Raw genomic sequence first — 17,914 nt, 5'->3', positions numbered from 1 at the left:
ATACTGACTCCAAACTTAACGTCTTTCGATATGACGCAGCCAGGGGATCAAACAATCGACCTTCCACACTCTGGGCAGATGCTCTATCCACTAGACCACAGAGGAATGTACTGCAGTGTGGAGGCGGGAAATGACACGCTAGACCTCAGTCCAAGTCAATGGAAGAGCAGTCATCATCCACATGGTACAGGCGGCAGCATGGTGCGAGGACAGGCGATAATGTCACTGATGTACCAGAATTAAAGTGGGCGTCACTGAGGGCACCAGCAGCTGTTGTATTGATATTCAGATCATGTGAAATTATCTGTTTCCACTGATAAAGATAGGGATGCTACGTATTGGTATGCATGGAATAATTGGAGGTCACATAAAGAACAGCTGGTCTAAGTACAAATACAGTCGGGACTAGTTGTTTTCTCCAAAAATCTGGTGTTTTACATGGTTAATTCTTGATGCAACATTTGTATGTTTTTTGTTTAACGCTGCACTCAGCAATATTCCAGCGGTCTGTAAATAACTGAGTCTGGACCACACAATCCATAGATTGATGTCATGCGCATCAATCCCAATGCAATTGGGACACGATGACATGCATGAACTAACTCAGCGAGCCTGTTCACCTGATGCCGTTAGTCGCCTCTTACGACAAGCATGGGTTGCTGAAGACCTATTGTCTACCCGGATCTTCACAGGTTTCTTGATGCAACCACATTGAAAGTAAAAAACATATGTTTTTCCTCATATTATCTGCTTGACCCTTCAATAATGATGCTAAGTACATATAAGACTAAGTGTAAAAGCAAAGTATTATATGAGCACTCCAGCACTGGTTAAACAGTTGAAGGCAAAAGCATGATTATATTACACACAAAAACACTGGTTTATAAAACTAAGTCATGAAGAGTGACTGCGGATACACCTGACCAGGATACGAGATGACAATGATGGGTTAGGAATCCCATGTGTTCAACATCAGTATGACAAACACCTATGACATGCCTGTATATCTAAACACACCTGTGACGCTGACCTTCAGGTGAAGAGGTCATGGGACCCAAGCAGCTCCAGGGCTCCCCACCCCCAGACAGTCAGGGCCATGCACACTGAAGATTCAGCATCATGTGATGACTTGCAACATGACACACATGTTTGGTGCAAGGCTGAATTTGTGCAAACTTACACCACTCAATTTTGATAGGGATACTCAGATATGTCATTCTGTTTAAAATACACTTGAAATATTATGAGAATCAGTTTTGTGTGTCATCGAAAGATTAAATATATCATCATCAGCGAGTGAGTGAGTGAGAGAATTGGTTAGGTGAGTGAGTGAGTATGTTTTTTTTATATTCAGCAATATCACTGCCGAGGACACCAGAAATAGGCTTTACACACTGTACCCACATGGAGAATCAAACCCGCATCTTTGGCATGACGAGCGAACGCTTTGACCACTAGGCTACCCTACTGCTCTGGAGTTGTATAGTAAAATTCATCACCTTATATACTGTAGTGAATGAGATGCAGAACCGATCTACGAGAAAACTATGAAATGATACAGTTCTGTGACAATACCACACCATCATGATCAGTAAATTCAGGGCATGAGAGTTCCCATGACATGTTCAGGAGCAGCTGATGCCTATCCATTACTCTATTCCATACTGAAATGGATGTACAGACATGAGAGCCGTGAAGAGTGAGTGAGTGAGTGAGTTAATGTTGAAGATCCCGGGCAGAATAGGTCTTCAGCAACCTATGCTTGTCGTAAGAGGCACCTAATGGGATTGGGTGGTCAGGCTCTCTGACTTGGTTAAAGCATGTCATAGATTCCAATTGCGTGAATCGATGCTCATGACATCAATCACTGGATTGTCTGGTCCAGACTAGAATATTTACAGACCGCAGTCATATAGCTGGAATACTGCTGAGTGCGGCGTTAAACAACAAATAAACAAACAGACATGAATACTATTAGAACACTCACACATCCATTCCTTTCTCACCGCAGTGTTAAAACTAAATGCAAAAGTCAAGGAATCTTTGTCAAAAACCCTCTTGTTAATGGTAGAAAATATAAGGGCTCCCTAGATTCGAATACTACAGGATAAACCTCAAGGACTCCAGGACTCAATTTGAACACTGCATCTTAACACATGTTCATATAAAATGTATATTAAACAACAACACTGCAGTATTAACTCAATTTGTTTTTAAACCTGAAAAGCTGAAGTCTTGTTTTCATAGTAAGCATCAAGTTCGATCCAGCCAATGTTTTCATTTAATGAATTTTGACGTTATGATATTCCTGTCTTGCCTTGATAAAAAATCGATAGCACAGGTCCTAGTAACAGAGCCTAAATTCTCTTACATTCCACAGATTCCAATTAGGTTTTTCTCCGGGGAATCAATAGCCTTTCTTTATTGATAATACTGCTTTTGTTTAAATGTCAACAGGTTTATCATAATCAATTTCAGACCAGCTAAATGTGTGTGTGTGTGTGTGTGGGGGGGGGGGGGGGGGGGGGGGGGGGGGCAAGATGGAGAGAGAGATGTAAACTAAACCATCATGCTCTTCTGGCTGCTGTAACAGGTCTGAACTGATGTAAATACCAGATCAGACATCCTCACTCAACTGATTCCATCTTTACCGTCTTTAAACAGTCATATCTACTTCTCTTTCTGTTGAAAATAGATTTTACTCTTGTCACACATGAGCTTGTAATATACTGAGCCAGTGAGTGAATGCCACTGGCCTTGACTGCAGATACATACAGAGATATTCACAGAATGTGGTATAACACATATCATGAACATGTGGTTTAAGACATATTTATCAGCATGTGGTTTAAGACATATTCATCAGCATGTAGAGAAGACATGTCATATCAGCATGTGGTTTAAGACATATGAACATGTGGCATGAGACATATCATGAACATGTGGTATAAGTCATATCATGAACATGTGGTATAACACATATCATGAGCATGTGGTACAAGACATATTATGAACATGTGACAAAAGACATATGAACATGTGGTTAAAGACATCATGAACATGTGGCATAAGACATATCATGAACATGTGGCATAAGACATATCATGAACATGTGGTACAAGGCATATCATGAACATGTGGCATAAGACATATCATGAACATGTGGCATAAGACATATCATGAACATGTGGCATAAGACATATCATGAACATGTGGTACAAGGCATTTCATGAACATGTGGCATAAGACATATCATGAACATGTGGTACAAGGCATATCATGAACATGTGGCAACATGTGGTATAAAACACATCATGAGCATGTGGTACAAGACATATCAGCATATGGTATAAGACAATGGCATCCCCTGAATACCACCCACTCCAAGAAGCAGGGCCGATGAAGCAGTTGCCTGCTTTTGACAGACATAGGATGAATGATTAATACAACACCTACATAAAGTGTATGGTGGCATTTCAACATGGGAGTTGTACTCAATCAATGTCGGAGGAGAATCAATACAGCATCCTGTTCCATATTTAGACACCCTGTCTGTCGCCATCTATGATCATCCAAATGCTACATGACAACATAACACAGATCCCACTTACGACGCAGTAGATAATCCTATGTTCACTCAACATCATCAATAAGTCAGCCATAAACTAAACAGGATACATTGATCATGTGTAACAGTATCTTTACTGTGTAAATAACACATACACTAGCTTTATTGATGTCAATATAACCAGAGAACTAACTCGACTTCATCACAATAATTAATCATAAAAAAAGCTTACGGCAGGCACTACCAACCTGGACCCCCTTCTGTCCCCGATGACTTGGCAGGACATGACTCCACACCTGCCTGCCTGCCTGACTAACAATCTGTTCTACACTAGCGACACCTACTGGCAGTATAAGGAACTAGTTACTTCATTCAACCTCCAAATTTTCCCAATCTCCGGTGATCATGCAGTTTATAACATGTGGCTGAATGTGATAAGTAACCTGCATCACCGTGATTACAGTGGAGCTGATATTAACATTATCTTTACAGATATCCTTTCAGGCTGTGGGGGTGGGGATTAAATTAGAAAATATTTATGTTGTTACCATGTTTCATGGACAGGATGTGATAAAGAAAGTTGTTGGGTGTGAGGAGGAGTGTGTGTGTGTGGGTGGGGGGGAAGGAGGAAGAGATGGAAAGGGTGAAGGAAAGGGAGGAAGGGGACGAAGGAGGGTAGCAGGGGATGAAGAAAAAGAATAAGGAAAGGATGGAGGAAAGGATGGAGGGAAGGTGGAAGAGGGGAGATGGAAAGGGTGAAGGAAAGAAAGAGGGAGGAGTGAGTGAGTGAGTATGATTTTACGCCGCTTTTAGCAATATTCCAGCAATATCACACCACAAATGGGCTTCACACATTGTACCCATGTCGGGAATCGAACCCAGGTCTTCGGCATGACGAGCGAACGCTTTAACCACAGGGCTACCCGACCGCCCCGAAAGATGGAGGAAGGGAAGAAGGGAGGAGGAGGACAGGAGGAGGGAGAAGTAATGGAGAAGAGAAAATAAGGGAGGAGGGGGAAAATTGGGAAGCAATAAAATCAGTGAGCCTGACTACCTGATCCCGTAAGTCACCTTACGGCAAGCATAGGTAACTGTAGGCCAAATAGAAGGGAGGGAAGGACAGAGAGAGTGTTGTGGGTTGTACCTTGACTGAAATGAAACATGACAGTAACTTTATCCCTTACAGTGAACAGGCAGTTCGATCCAAATATATCACACTTATTCGACATAGAGCTATATTTAGATATGTTCCCCTTCCAGTCACTTGATGACACACAACATAGACAAAGTCCAACAAAACATTCAGGCTTCATGTGAATCACATCCATTGACTGTTCTGATCCGAGATCACTTGAACAGTTTATGTAAAAATAGAAAACATTAAAAAAATTGAACCTCCTAGGGCATTTTCAATAAACAACAACATGGAAATCTAACAATTAAATTATTCTGTCCCTAAGGTCACAAGAAGGTTCACATCGTAGTCAATGAAGAATCAAAGTACAAGATACATGCATGTTTTAAGCACTAGGCTAACCCGGCTTTTCAAACTATAACAAGGAGTCTCATGTTTTAAACATCAAACAGAAAATGATATATTGCAGTATAAAGGGCCTTTCATTTTCATAAACTCACACATAAATATCTGATCAATGATAAAACCCATGAGAAATGCATTATACTAATGAGCCAAATTAAGAAATTGGAAATTTTCATGTGTTGAATCTGAAACTTGTATAAAGGGACACGTTATCAGTTAGTGACTCCTTGCATGCAGCCAGCAAAGTAAGAGCTGTGGTCAACATCACGGTTAAATGTACAAGAATGCTGATAAATGTATACCACTACTAAGTCATGTTAAAAACATGTTGATGATGGCTAAATAATAAAAGAAGTTCTCAACCTGCATTTTACATGCAAGCTGTTTACTCATTGAACCGATCATTTTCAAATCACGATATCAATATAATGCTCAAAGTGAAACATGAACATGCTTCATGCCTGGGTTCCTCTCAACAACAAAAATGCAAGACTAATGGATTTCTACTGCACATCAATACAGCCTGTACTTCCGTTGAACAATGGCGGACAAGATTCATTGTTGTTTAAGCTGCTTAAAGTGAAGGAAGCTCACTGATACTTTTAAATCCTGTTCTGTAATCTGATAAAATGTCCTCATTTTAACATGCCTCTGATGAAAACCATTGTCACCTTGTGATATGAAACACGGCAGCTGTTTATTTCTGAAACGGACCCCTCTGTCAAAGACTGATTGGGCATTACATCAATGAAGAGGGTAAGGTTCATACTTCGAAGATTAGCCTTCTATAAGACCAGCTTGATATGGACAGCAGTATGTGTCATCTCAATAGATTATACACTGCAGGAACAAGTTACTTGTGAATTGCGCCCCGTGAAGATCTGAGGTAGAATAGGTCTTCAGCAACCCATGCTTGCCGTAAGAGGCGACTATGCTTGTCGTAAGAGGCAACTAACGGAATCGGTTGGTCAGGCTTGCTGACTTGGTTGATGCATGTCATCGTATCACAATTGTGTGGATCGATGCTCATGATATCAATCACTGGATTGTGTGATCTAGACTTCCTTACAGATGCTGTCATATAGCTGGAATATTGCCGATTGCCACGTTAAACATCAAATGAACTAACAAACAAACAAACTTGTGAACTGCACTGTTGGACACGATGTCCGAAATACAGTTCATATATACTGCAGGAATAAGTTACTTAGACGATGTCCAAATTACCGATAATTTTAAGACTATAAAAAAAATGAATTGTGTAAAAGATAAATTTTCAGCAAAAGTTAAGGCTAGTATGAACATCTGAGTTAGAATAGGTCCTCAGCAAACCATGCTTGTTGTAAGAGGCGAATAACAGGATCGGGTGGTCAGACTCGCTGACTTTGTTGATGTGTAGATTGAAGCCCATGATGTCAATCACTGGATTGTCTGGCCCCTGTCTTTACAGACTGCTGTCAGGTCAAGGCCAAATTGCATCCTGTTCGTACAACTAGATCCCCAGTCAGATCTATCTCTACCAGGACACAGAGAATATCCTCATAAAATGTTGAGTAGTACCTATGCATAATAAAACAGCTGTCTCTCACTGCAGATAGAAGATACTTATGCCAAAATATGTTATATCCTTCTTTAGAACAGCATTAGCAAAATACAGAAAACATAAAATTGTCCCCATAGGAAAAAGGAATGAGTGTGTGAGTAACAGTATCCCAGTTATATCACGGCGCGTCAGCTTACTGTGGGAGGAAAGCCCGAAGTGATGCATGTCTCAGATGTTTACGACTTTGGTAAAATCCACAAGCACGAATCGGACTCGAACCAATGATCATGATAAGGTTTCTGGCATGCTCAAGGGATGCAATTCTGCGAAGCGAATTGCGGTGCCAGTGTCCCCCCATACATCCATGAATGGTCTAGTCTGTTCAGTTACCACATTAACACACATCAGAACCATTATTGTCTGTCTGTGTGTCCCTGTACATCAGGCCCATCTGTGTGTCCCTGTACATCAGGCCTGTCTGTGTGTCCCTGTACATCGGGCGCATCTGTGTGTCCCTGTACATCGGGCACGTCTGTGTGTCCCTATTCATCAGGCATGTATGTGTGTCCCTGTACATCGGGCACGTCTGTGTGTCCCTATTCATCAGGCCTGTCTGTGTGTCCCTGTACATCAGGCCCGTCTGTGTGTCCCTGTACATCTGGCCTGTCTGTGTGTCCCTGTACATCAGGCCTGTCCGTGTGTCCACCCGTGTGTGTGTCCCTGTACATCGGGCACATCTGTGTGTCCCTGTACATCGGGCACATCTGTGTGTCCCTGTACATCGGGCACGTCTGTGTGTCCCTATTCATCAGGCACGTATGTGTGTCCCTGTACATCAGGCCCGTCTGTGTGTCCCTGTACATCAGGCCTGTCCGTGTGTCCCTGTACATCAGGCCCGTCCGTGTGTCCCTGTACATCAGGCCTGTCTGTGTGTCCCTGTACATCAGGCCCGTCCGTGTGTCCCTGTACATCAGGCCTGTCTGTGTGTCCCTGTACATCAGGCCTGTCTGTGTGTCCCTGTACATCAGGCCTGTCTGTGTGTCCCTGTACATCAGGCCTGTCTGTGTGTCCCTGTACATCAGGCCTGTCTGTGTGTCCCTGTACATCAGGCCCGTCTGTGTGTCCCTGTACATCAGGCCTGTCTGTGTGTCACTGTCTACAAGTCTGTGTGTCCACCTGTGTGTGTCTGTACACCTGTACATGTGTGTCTGCCCATGTTCATCCGGCTTGTTTGTGTGCCTACACACGTGTGTGTCCCTGTCTACAAGTCTGTCAGTCCAACTTAGTCTGTCTCACAGATCCTAGATAAAATTATTCCAAAAAGGAGTCTAACCCCAGTCTTGAATGACTTGGCAATTCTGAAATTAAGGATTGTTCTGGGCTCCATTTGGATTTTATTATTCTTATTTTGTAGATATATATTTATAAATAAGATAACTTTATTCTGGGACTAAATGTCAGTCAATGTCCACCAGTAAACATGTGTCTGTCCTTGTTCCTCACGCCTGTCTGTGCATCCATCTATCTGTGTGTCCCTGCCTACAAGTCTATCTGTCCACCTGTTCTGTCCTTGTTCCTTAAGCCTGTCTGTGCATCCATCTATCTGTGTGTCCCTGCCTACAAGTCTATCTGTCCACCTGTTCTGTCCTTGTTCCTCAAGCCTGTCTGTGCATCCATCTATCTGTGTGTCCCTGCCTACAAGTCTATCTGTCCACCTGTTCTGTCCTTGTTCCTCAAGCCTGTCTGTGCATCCATCCATCTGTGTGTCCCTGCCTACAAGTCTATCTGTCCACCTGTTCTGTCCTTGTTCCTTAAGCCTGTCTGTGCATCCATCTATCTGTGTGTCCCTGCCTACAAGTCTATCTGTCCACCTGTTCTGTCCTTGTTCCTCAAGCCTGTCTGTGCATCCATCTATCTGTGTGTCCCTGCCTACAAGTCTATCTGTCCACCTGTTCTGTCCTTGTTCCTTAAGCCTGTCTGTGCATCCATCTATCTGTGTGTCCCTGCCTACAAGTCTATCTGTCCACCTGTTCTGTCCTTGTTCCTTAAGCCTGTCTGTGCATCCATCTATCTGTGTGTCCCTGCCTACAAGTCTATCTGTCCACCTGTTCTGTCCTTGTTCCTCAAGCCTGTCTGTGCATCCATCTATCTGTGTGTCCCTGCCTACAAGTCTATCTGTCCACCTGTTCTGTCCTTGTTCCTCAAGCCTGTCTGTGCATCCATCCATCTGTGTGTCCCTGCCTACAAGTCTATCTGTCCACCTGTTCTGTCCTTGTTCCTTAAGCCTGTCTGTGCATCCATCTATCTGTGTGTCCCTGCCTACAAGTCTATCTGTCCACCTGTTCTGTCCTTGTTCCTCAAGCCTGTCTGTGCATCCATCTATCTGTGTGTCCCTGCCTACAAGTCTATCTGTCCACCTGTTCTGTCCTTGTTCCTTAAGCCTGTCTGTGCATCCATCTATCTGTGTGTCCCTGCCTACAAGTCTATCTGTCCACCTGTTCTGTCCTTGTTCCTTAAGCCTGTCTGTGCATCCATCTATCTGTGTGTCCCTGCCTACAAGTCTATCTGTCCACCTGTTCTGTCCTTGTTCCTTAAGCCTGTCTGTGCATCCATCCATCTGTGTGTCCCTGCCTACAAGTCTATCTGTCCACCTGTTCTGTCCTTGTTCCTTAAGCCTGTCTGTGCATCCATCTATCTGTGTGTCCCTGCCTACAAGTCTATCTGTCCACCAGTAAACATGTGTCCGTCCTTGTTCCTTAAGCCTGTCTGTGCATCCATCCATCTGTGTGTCCCTGCCTACAAGTCTATCTGTCCACCTGTTCTGTCCTTGTTCCTTAAGCCTGTCTGTGCATCCATCTATCTGTGTGTCCCTGCCTACAAGTCTATCTGTCCACCTATTCTGTCCTTGTTCCTTAAGCCTGTCTGTGCATCCATCTATCTGTGTGTCCCTGCCTACAAGTCTATCTGTCCACCTGTTCTGTCCTTGTTCCTTAAGCCTGTCTGTGCATCCATCTATCTGTGTGTCCCTGCCTACAAGTCTATCTGTCCACCTGTTCTGTCCTTGTTCCTTAAGCCTGTCTGTGCATCCATCTATCTGTGTGTCCCTGCCTACAAGTCTATCTGTCCACCAGTAAACATGTGTCCGTCCTTGTTCCTTAAGCCTGTCTGTGTATCCATCCATCTGTGTGTCCCTGCCTACAAGTCTATCTGTCCACCTGTTCTGTCCTTGTTCCTCACGCCTGTCTGTGCATCCATCCATCTGTGTGTCCCTGCCTACAAGTCTATCTGTCCACCTGTTCTGTCCTTGTTCCTTAAGCCTGTCTGTGCATCCATCTATCTGTGTGTCCCTGCCTACAAGTCTATCTGTCCACCTGTTCTGTCCTTGTTCCTTAAGCCTGTCTGTGCATCCATCCATCTGTGTGTCCCTGCCTACAAGTCTATCTGTCCACCTGTTCTGTCCTTGTTCCTCACGCCTGTCGGCATGTATGGAGCCTGTATTATCGTCATCAGGAATGTGCGAGGTCACCATCACAACACTGGCGAAGGAGATCATCCTTTCCCCCGAGGCAGTGATGTCGGGGATGGATGTACACACACCTGTACTGCCCAGTCCCTCATGCCTCGGTGAACACTCGCACATCGCTGCCCTATCACACTCACCAATCACACGGATATAGTCAACCAACTGGGCTTTACAATCAAACATCGTCTCCATACAGTAAGCTTGCTTTCTGTCCATGTGGTCCACAGTGGCAGCATGACTTGCACTTTGAGCCCAATATACATGAGACACTGCTATGAATAGATATGATATATCACTGCCACAGCCTGATTACACGACTGCCGAGGGGCAGGGCGTGACTGCGACTGTCTGCAGATGGAGGTATGTACTGGAGGCCACAGTCGGGCATACCAGGTTGGAGTGACAAGGCTATTGGGTGGTCAAGGGAGGGAGGGGAGGGAGGATGAAGAAAGGGTGTTCTGTAGAGTAACATCCGGTAACACACACAGGGTTAGGTAAACATATGGAGTGGGCTAGCTAGCTGTCTGATGTGGCTGGCACAGACTAGACCTTGTCAGTACCTGCAAGGTTGCTCCACCTGATGTCCACATTGCTCCATCAGGGTCCTGAACAAACACGCCCTGATACACATAGAGAAAATTATGGTATACTTACAATTCAGGTAGGGAGCGGATGGCAGAAGAATAATCGGAGCTGATGATAATACTAGCTAAGGCCACTCAGCCACACAATCAATACTCAGGCAGGCAGGCAGGCGGGCAGGCAGGCAGGCAGACCTGAGAGCTTGTTGAGGCTGGCTGGTGTGGGGCGGTTTAGGGCTGGTAGGCCGTTATAGTCCTCACTCATTCTCTCACTGGAGAGGGGAGAAGGCAGAGCCAACAGCCTTTCTATGTTGCAACAGCTGATGGATCCCCGACATTCAGGACATTGTCTACTGCCATGTTGAGATGACTTGCTATCAACACCTCCAGCTCAATGACAGGCAGCGACCAGAGCTATATTTGGATAGTCTTATTCTTGGCTGTGCAGTCATGTGACCTGGTCATGTCACCCAGAATGTCACATGACTGTTATCTATGTACCTATACAATGCTGGATGGGGGGACACACAAGATGGCTTGTGTGATGTAGGACCACGTTGCAATGGGAAATACATTGCCAGGAATGAGCTGAGTCAGCTAAAGAATGTGGAAGGCCTTGATAATGAACCACACCCTCAAGACCCGTTTCCACAAAGTGTGCACATGGGTCTTGAAGTATCTATAAATAGCTCAGTGGTGCACTAATTATACATAATGAAGTCAAGCATGTACCGGGTACAGACTTCCATCAATCCAAGCAGCACACAGTTGCAACTTATTTTACACGTCAAACACAGCATGTAGGGGGAAACAGTGAGTGATCAGCTAATGTGTGAGCGAGTATGGTTTTACACTGCTTTAAGCAATAGTCCAGATATATCAAGGCAGTGGACAGTGTCCGAAATAACTGCCTGCCCACCTGACCGTGACTAGTAACTTTTCTGTCGGGCGGCATCAAAATTTCTTCCACCTCCCCGATGGTCTGGCTGGTAATTTTAAGACTACATACAATTCAGTATAATCATAACTCCTTGTATAGTCTCAAGTGATTGTTTGCATTATTTCAACTGAATCAAGATGTGATTTGTCTCTTACTTTTTGAGATTTTTCAATATTTATACTGTCTGATTGCAGGAAGGTAACTTTGAAGATTCGCAGGCAACACTTATGGGTCACTGCCCGATTGTCTTGATGGGTTTTAAAATTATTTCGAACACTGGGGACTGACACCGGAAATAGGCTTCAAACATTAAAATAATGTGGGGAACCTAGGCCTATGGTATGATCAGCAAACGCTTTTAACACCAAGCTACCAATCATGCACACATTCAGGGCAGTTGCAGATATCAATAGTCTACATTCCCTTCCAAGTTATCCCCTCTACATGACCAAACACAACAAGCACTCTGACAAAAACAGGCCCAATCAAACTGTCTGGAATATTGATTTTCACTTCATTTTAAGCCAAACACGTTAGGAACCTTCATTCTCATAATTTCAGTTATCTAAAGCAATCTGCGAACGAGGAATGCAATGACAATAGTTTCAGATGAAATGTTTCAGAAGACATCACTAGACTATCCTCACAGCTATTTCCCATGACTGAATCTGAATCAGAAACCAGCGATGCAGAGTCAGACAGATTGAGAGATTCAGCATTCAACAGAACACTAACTGATACCAGTTTCCACATCACATGGCACGGTGAAAACATGACTATATCTCCCTATCGATGAATAGGATCTCAATATGAGGAAGCTGATTCTGCCAACTAACAACTTCATGTGGACAAAAAATTGAAAACATCTTCTCGTAATTGAAAGCAAGTGATATTCAGGGCTAGAAATTTCATGAAGCAGTGTTTGCCCAGTGTTAGTGAAGTAAGCGTTGAGATCTTGAGAAGTCTTAACTGAGTGAGTGAGTGAGCGTGCTTAACGCCGCACTTAGCAATATTCCAGCTATATGATGGCGACCTGACAATCCAGTGATTGATATCATGAGCATTGATATACGCAATTCAGATCTGATGACATGCATCATCGAGCCTGACCACCCAATCCCGTTAGTCGCCTCTTACAACAAGCATAGTCGCCTGTTATGGCAAGCATGAATTGCTGAAGACCTATTCTAACCCGGATCTTCAAGTGTGAGTGAGTGAGTGTTGTTAAATGCTGCACTCAGCAATATTCCAGCTTTATGACAGTGATCTGTAAATAATCAAGTCTGGACCAGACAATCCAGTGGTTGATATCATGAGCATTGATCCACGCAATTGGGATACGATGACATGTATCAACCAAGTCAGCGAGCCTGACCACCCAATCCTGTTAGTCGCCTCTTACAACAAGCAAACTTACCTTTTACGACAAGCATGGGTTGCTGAATATAGTGAGTGAGTGAGTGAGTGAGTACAGGGCAGGTAACAACTTGTGTTTTTGCCACGGACATGCTCCAATCGACCTTTACTCACTGTTCATAAAGGCCCAGTTTGGGCAGTATATTGTCAAGAATATCAGAATCGACACTGTGTGAAGAAGTCGTATCACTTGCTTAAGCTTTGTTTGTATATGATTATACAGTGATATATTCACTGCTTATTTCAAGTACAAGTTTGTTTTGGACAAGACTAACATTTTGTGACACTGAACCCAACATGTAGTTCATACAACTTATTCAAATCAGATGGATTAGGGAGAGTGACAACTTGCTGGCCGTAAGTGAGGGTCCTGGGCCCTGTTCCTCAAAGTGATCTTAGCACAAGGTGATCGCAAGTCCCATACTTTAACATAGGCTTACGATCATCGTAGAGCTAAGATCGCTTTGAGGAAAGGGACCCTGATGGTGCACAGTGTTTAGCATAATAACTGAAAAAAACTATCACAATTCTTAAACATATGATGAGTCACTATTTTATTTTAAGATTAACGTGAGTGAGTGAGCAAGTTGGGTTTAACACCGCTTTTAACAGTATTCCAGTAATATCATGGCTTGTCAGCTTAATGTGGGAGGAAAGCCCGAAGTGATGCAGGTCTCAGACGTTTACGACTTCGGTGAAACCTACGAGTATGGGTATGGTGCTGACAAACCTTGAAACATAATCGGGGCGAACTGGGATTCGAACCCACAATCAAAGGTTTCTGGCGTGCCCAAGGGACGCAACTCTGCACAGCGAATCGCGGCACCTTAGACAACTGGGCCACCCGTGCCCGCTAAAGATTAACGTAAAATGTCCATAAAAAATGCTCAGAGTAAATCAAAACTTTACCATGTATTGTAATCATGTTCAAATCTTACAAAAGTTATATATAACTAGATCTAATGTCAAAACCAAACCAGTCAAACACAAAATGCCCTAATGAAACGAAATCAGAACAAGCTGTCCCCATGATTCCTACAGACAGACTGACGATCCACACTCGCATAGAGATGATTCGCATTTTAGATTCAACTTCCCAACATGTCAAGTGTTGTTTTAACTAAGTTGATATACTGACAACTGACTAACAGCCCCCAATGTTACTGACTACTGACTTCCTAACCTACAACCCATCATCAGTGTGTTCAAAAGGATGACTGTCTCATGTCTTTCCCTGTGATGCAACATCAAGCTTATTTCCAAGATAATCGTTTCAAAATGAAAACATTTTGATAGTTTATGGAGAAGCTAATGTCATTTAACTTACCAAAATTGTCTTATTTTTCCGCAGCTAAACCCAATGTGTGTTCTTTTAACATATTTTAACATGTTTAGGATTTTCTGATTTCTAGATGTAGACAGCTGAGGAAGGAATATGCTTGTAGAAGTATGAGTCAATAAAGTTATTCTAAGTTACGTAACTTATATCCTGTTTTCCATGGAGTTATAACATGTTTAACATATCATTTTAAAGTTCTATAAGGTGACAGATAGGATCGTCTCAAGAAAGCTGTCACAACAGGAAAATGTTTGGTCTAAATAAACATGGTTAGGAGTGGTTTTAGAAAACTTACTGATTCAATGAATCACTGACCATGACTTTGAAAACAGTGACAGAGTGAATGTGTCTTAAGTTTGTTGAGTGAGTGAGTGAGTATAGCTATTCATGGCAAAAGGATGAAGTCAGCTAAGGTAAGAATGCTTCTCTTTATTGTGCCATTGGATTGTCAAAATTGTTGTATATAATTTCCCTAGTACAAAAGCTATTTGATAACTAACTATACATTTGTAGGATATTATACAATATGAATCAGAATGGATTTTCCCTTGTATTAACTAATGTGAATCATACTGATGAGGCAATGGTGAGTTGGAGTGAAATGGGTTTTAACGTCATGTAGAGTTTAAGATTATTGGACTTATACAGTGACTTGTACAAGTCCAGACTAATGCCACTTTTATAGAGCTAGCCCACTGAGATACCATGTCCAGTTTAACATGAATTCCCCACTCAGACACAGTATACTATCCTACCAGGCCTTCTTTAAGCCCCTTAATGCCGATCCCCAGACAGGGTAATATGAGGCAATGACAAAGACAAGACTCCACACTGTCTACTGCTGACTTACACCAAACATTATTTCATAAAACCATCACCAGGAGAGTTATCTCCCTTGCATTAGATCCCATACCTGAATCAGGTCACAAATGAGATATTTTGTAGCACTGAGGGTGTTCTTACGACTGAGTACAATTTTACATCACAAATAATAACAATACAGTGTCCTTAGTCCAGATCTGATAACAAGCTGCGGTGTGGGATATGTCACAAAACATGAAACTGGGTGATGTAATGACCTTGAGGTATAGTTGACGAATCACATGGTTCAGAGTCTACCATAGACTAACATCTAGTCTCTGAAATGAACATATCGTACATAAAAAAAACAGTTGTTCAGTTATCTTAATAAAAAAATAATAAAAAGGAGCCCTGTGACTCTCTTCATTTTCAGATACTGCAGTGATCTAGACTTGCCAAACATTATAGACTTGCATGGGCTGTTTTTGATATATATTTGTATCAGGGTCTGTAAGACAGACTAAGTCTACCATTATGTTTCCGTCTATTCCGAACATGAATACTTACTGCAAAATGAAACGTGATTTCAGTTAGAGAATACCTGCAGTCTAGGTGGAACAAAATTATGAAAATCATTCCGAAATTTTGTACAATTTTTCCAAAAGATAATTAATTACTAATTTCATTGAGTTCATTTCTATAAATTCTATATTGTATCACATCTAGTATACCCCGAAAAAACAAATGAGGGTCATGACAAGTGAAAAAAACAAGGCAAAATGAACACATAATATACAGAAATAGAGATAATGAAGACAAAAAATCATTTGAGCAAGACTTCATGCAAGCCAGTTCAAACATCACTGAGAAGTCGGCCTTTGACATAGATAACCAACATACAATTGTCTTCTGACTAGAACCAGTATTGTCAGTGTATTTACAAGTCTACCAAGCAGTGTCTACCAACACCAACAAAAGCAATCTAGCAATACCAAACCCACCTTGTCCACCCACAACCACTGGTCCTTTAGGATGGTGATCGGGTGACCGGTATGAGAACACTCCTGTTGCAGGCCCACCCGGCCGCATGCGAAACCACATGATCTGTTAGTATAGGGCTAGTTGATCTCCCACACCACTAGCCAAGGACGCTGGGACAGATTAGGACAACATTTTTCGCACTGTGAGCTAGCCATACGACAAACAAGATAAGAAGGTGGGATGGCTCTCAAGCTACTGGTGACTTGCAAGAGATTAACAGATCCACACAGACGCCATGCAGACAGGCAACAGGCACTTCAGTTGTATCTTGGTTGAGTAATACCAACCTCGAGTCAAGCTACTGCTGTTCAAAGTTTAGGCTGGAGAAGCAAGATGACTCTGCAGGACAGATTACTGTCTCACTTGCCTTAACTTATGTGTGGAAAGCTTGACAAGGCACACAGTGTCCTGACTTGAATGTCCAACAGGTGTTAAACGGAAATGAATATATGGGTGATCAGGTCCCACACTATCTGTACTTCTCTCAGTCACCTACAACACGTTTATGTGGATATCAACTAAATGATGGTTCGGCAACAGCTTTAGAAATAATTTACTCGCATGAAAATGCCGACTGTTCATGCTATTTTATGCTGCTGTCAGCAATTTTCAAGTAATATCACTACGAACTGTAAATAATCTTGTCAGTATTAGGTGACTCAGTCACTGACAGAACTAAAACGTTGGGGCACATTGGCACACAATCATCCCAAACTGCTCAATAAGTAGGTATCATGAGGATAAGTAGAAATTTGCCATTTTTAAGGGTTTTGCTCTATGATATCATTCTAAGGACTAGTGGACTAAAAATGTTAGTATCTACCCCTGTGTTTACACTGACAAAGTGTTAGTCTAATGCCGATCCTGTCGAATCACTATTCATGTAGCCAGCTGGTTGCCCTGTTGCATGATTAAGGATAATCTCTTGATAGCACAATAACTATCCTCTACATGACCACTGATACAACGATGCATAACTATCAGCCTCCCCGGCCTGGCTTCTATCAGTCTGGCCAAGCATAAACTACTGTATCCAGTTACTGTGAGATCCAGACAAGGATAAAAGGCTCAAAATAATTCACAATAATTAACTGAAAACAGACAATTCCCTGTCGGATGCAAAACATCAAAGGAACATTCGGTGACATCAACTCGACAAGGTTCTCCGTGAATGAGGTTAGTCTGGGAGTGAGACTAGTCTCAACAGTAAATATTATTTGAACCCAAGCTATTTCTGTTTCAGATTAGTCCTATATTTAGACCATAGACAGGATGCTATCCAAACACTGTTTTCTAAAATTAAATATCATGTCCTATGGAATTTGATTGTTATCATCATAACATGGAAATGTCAATTTCTAAGGAAATTTGTCACGCTGTGAAATTACCACTGACCAATAGCTATACTTTGTTGGACTAATTGAGATGCGGATAAAATGAGATTCCTGGTCACATCAGATAACAGATAAATAATCCTAGACTACAGCATCAAAACCAATTACTTCAGGATGTCTGCTGGAGTATCTTGTGTTCACTGCACAACTTGGAGTTGTGGCATATTGACAAAGTTTAAAGCCAGACCATTGGCAAAATAAGGCAATGAAGCCACAATTAATGGACTA

General features: G+C 42.6%; 2 protein-coding genes and 1 pseudogene across 4 annotated transcripts in view; 1 reads left to right on the top strand and 2 right to left on the bottom strand.

Annotated features, from left to right (window-relative positions):
• LOC139472281 (serine-rich adhesin for platelets-like) overlaps positions 1 to 17,914 on the bottom strand; it is an 80,514-nt gene that overhangs the window by 21,386 nt on the left and 41,214 nt on the right. The gene's annotated exons all lie outside the window — the stretch shown is intronic.
• LOC139472532 (uncharacterized) lies at positions 146 to 10,269 on the bottom strand (annotated as a pseudogene).
• LOC139472282 (CDP-diacylglycerol--inositol 3-phosphatidyltransferase-like) overlaps positions 14,777 to 17,914 on the top strand; it is a 57,740-nt gene continuing 54,602 nt past the window's right edge. The window contains exon 1 of the mRNA XM_071254712.1: positions 14,777 to 14,863. The gene's annotated coding sequence lies outside the window, so the exon portion shown is untranslated. The remainder of the gene's footprint in view (positions 14,864 to 17,914) is intronic.

The sequence above is a fragment of the Haliotis cracherodii genome, unplaced genomic scaffold (assembly GCF_022045235.1).
Source record: "Haliotis cracherodii isolate W230 unplaced genomic scaffold, xgHalCrac1.p SCAF_24, whole genome shotgun sequence".
Lineage (NCBI taxonomy): Eukaryota > Metazoa > Mollusca > Gastropoda > Lepetellida > Haliotidae > Haliotis > Haliotis cracherodii.
Note: the sequence above shows the minus strand (reverse complement) of the source record. Positions and strands in the feature narration are given on the sequence as shown.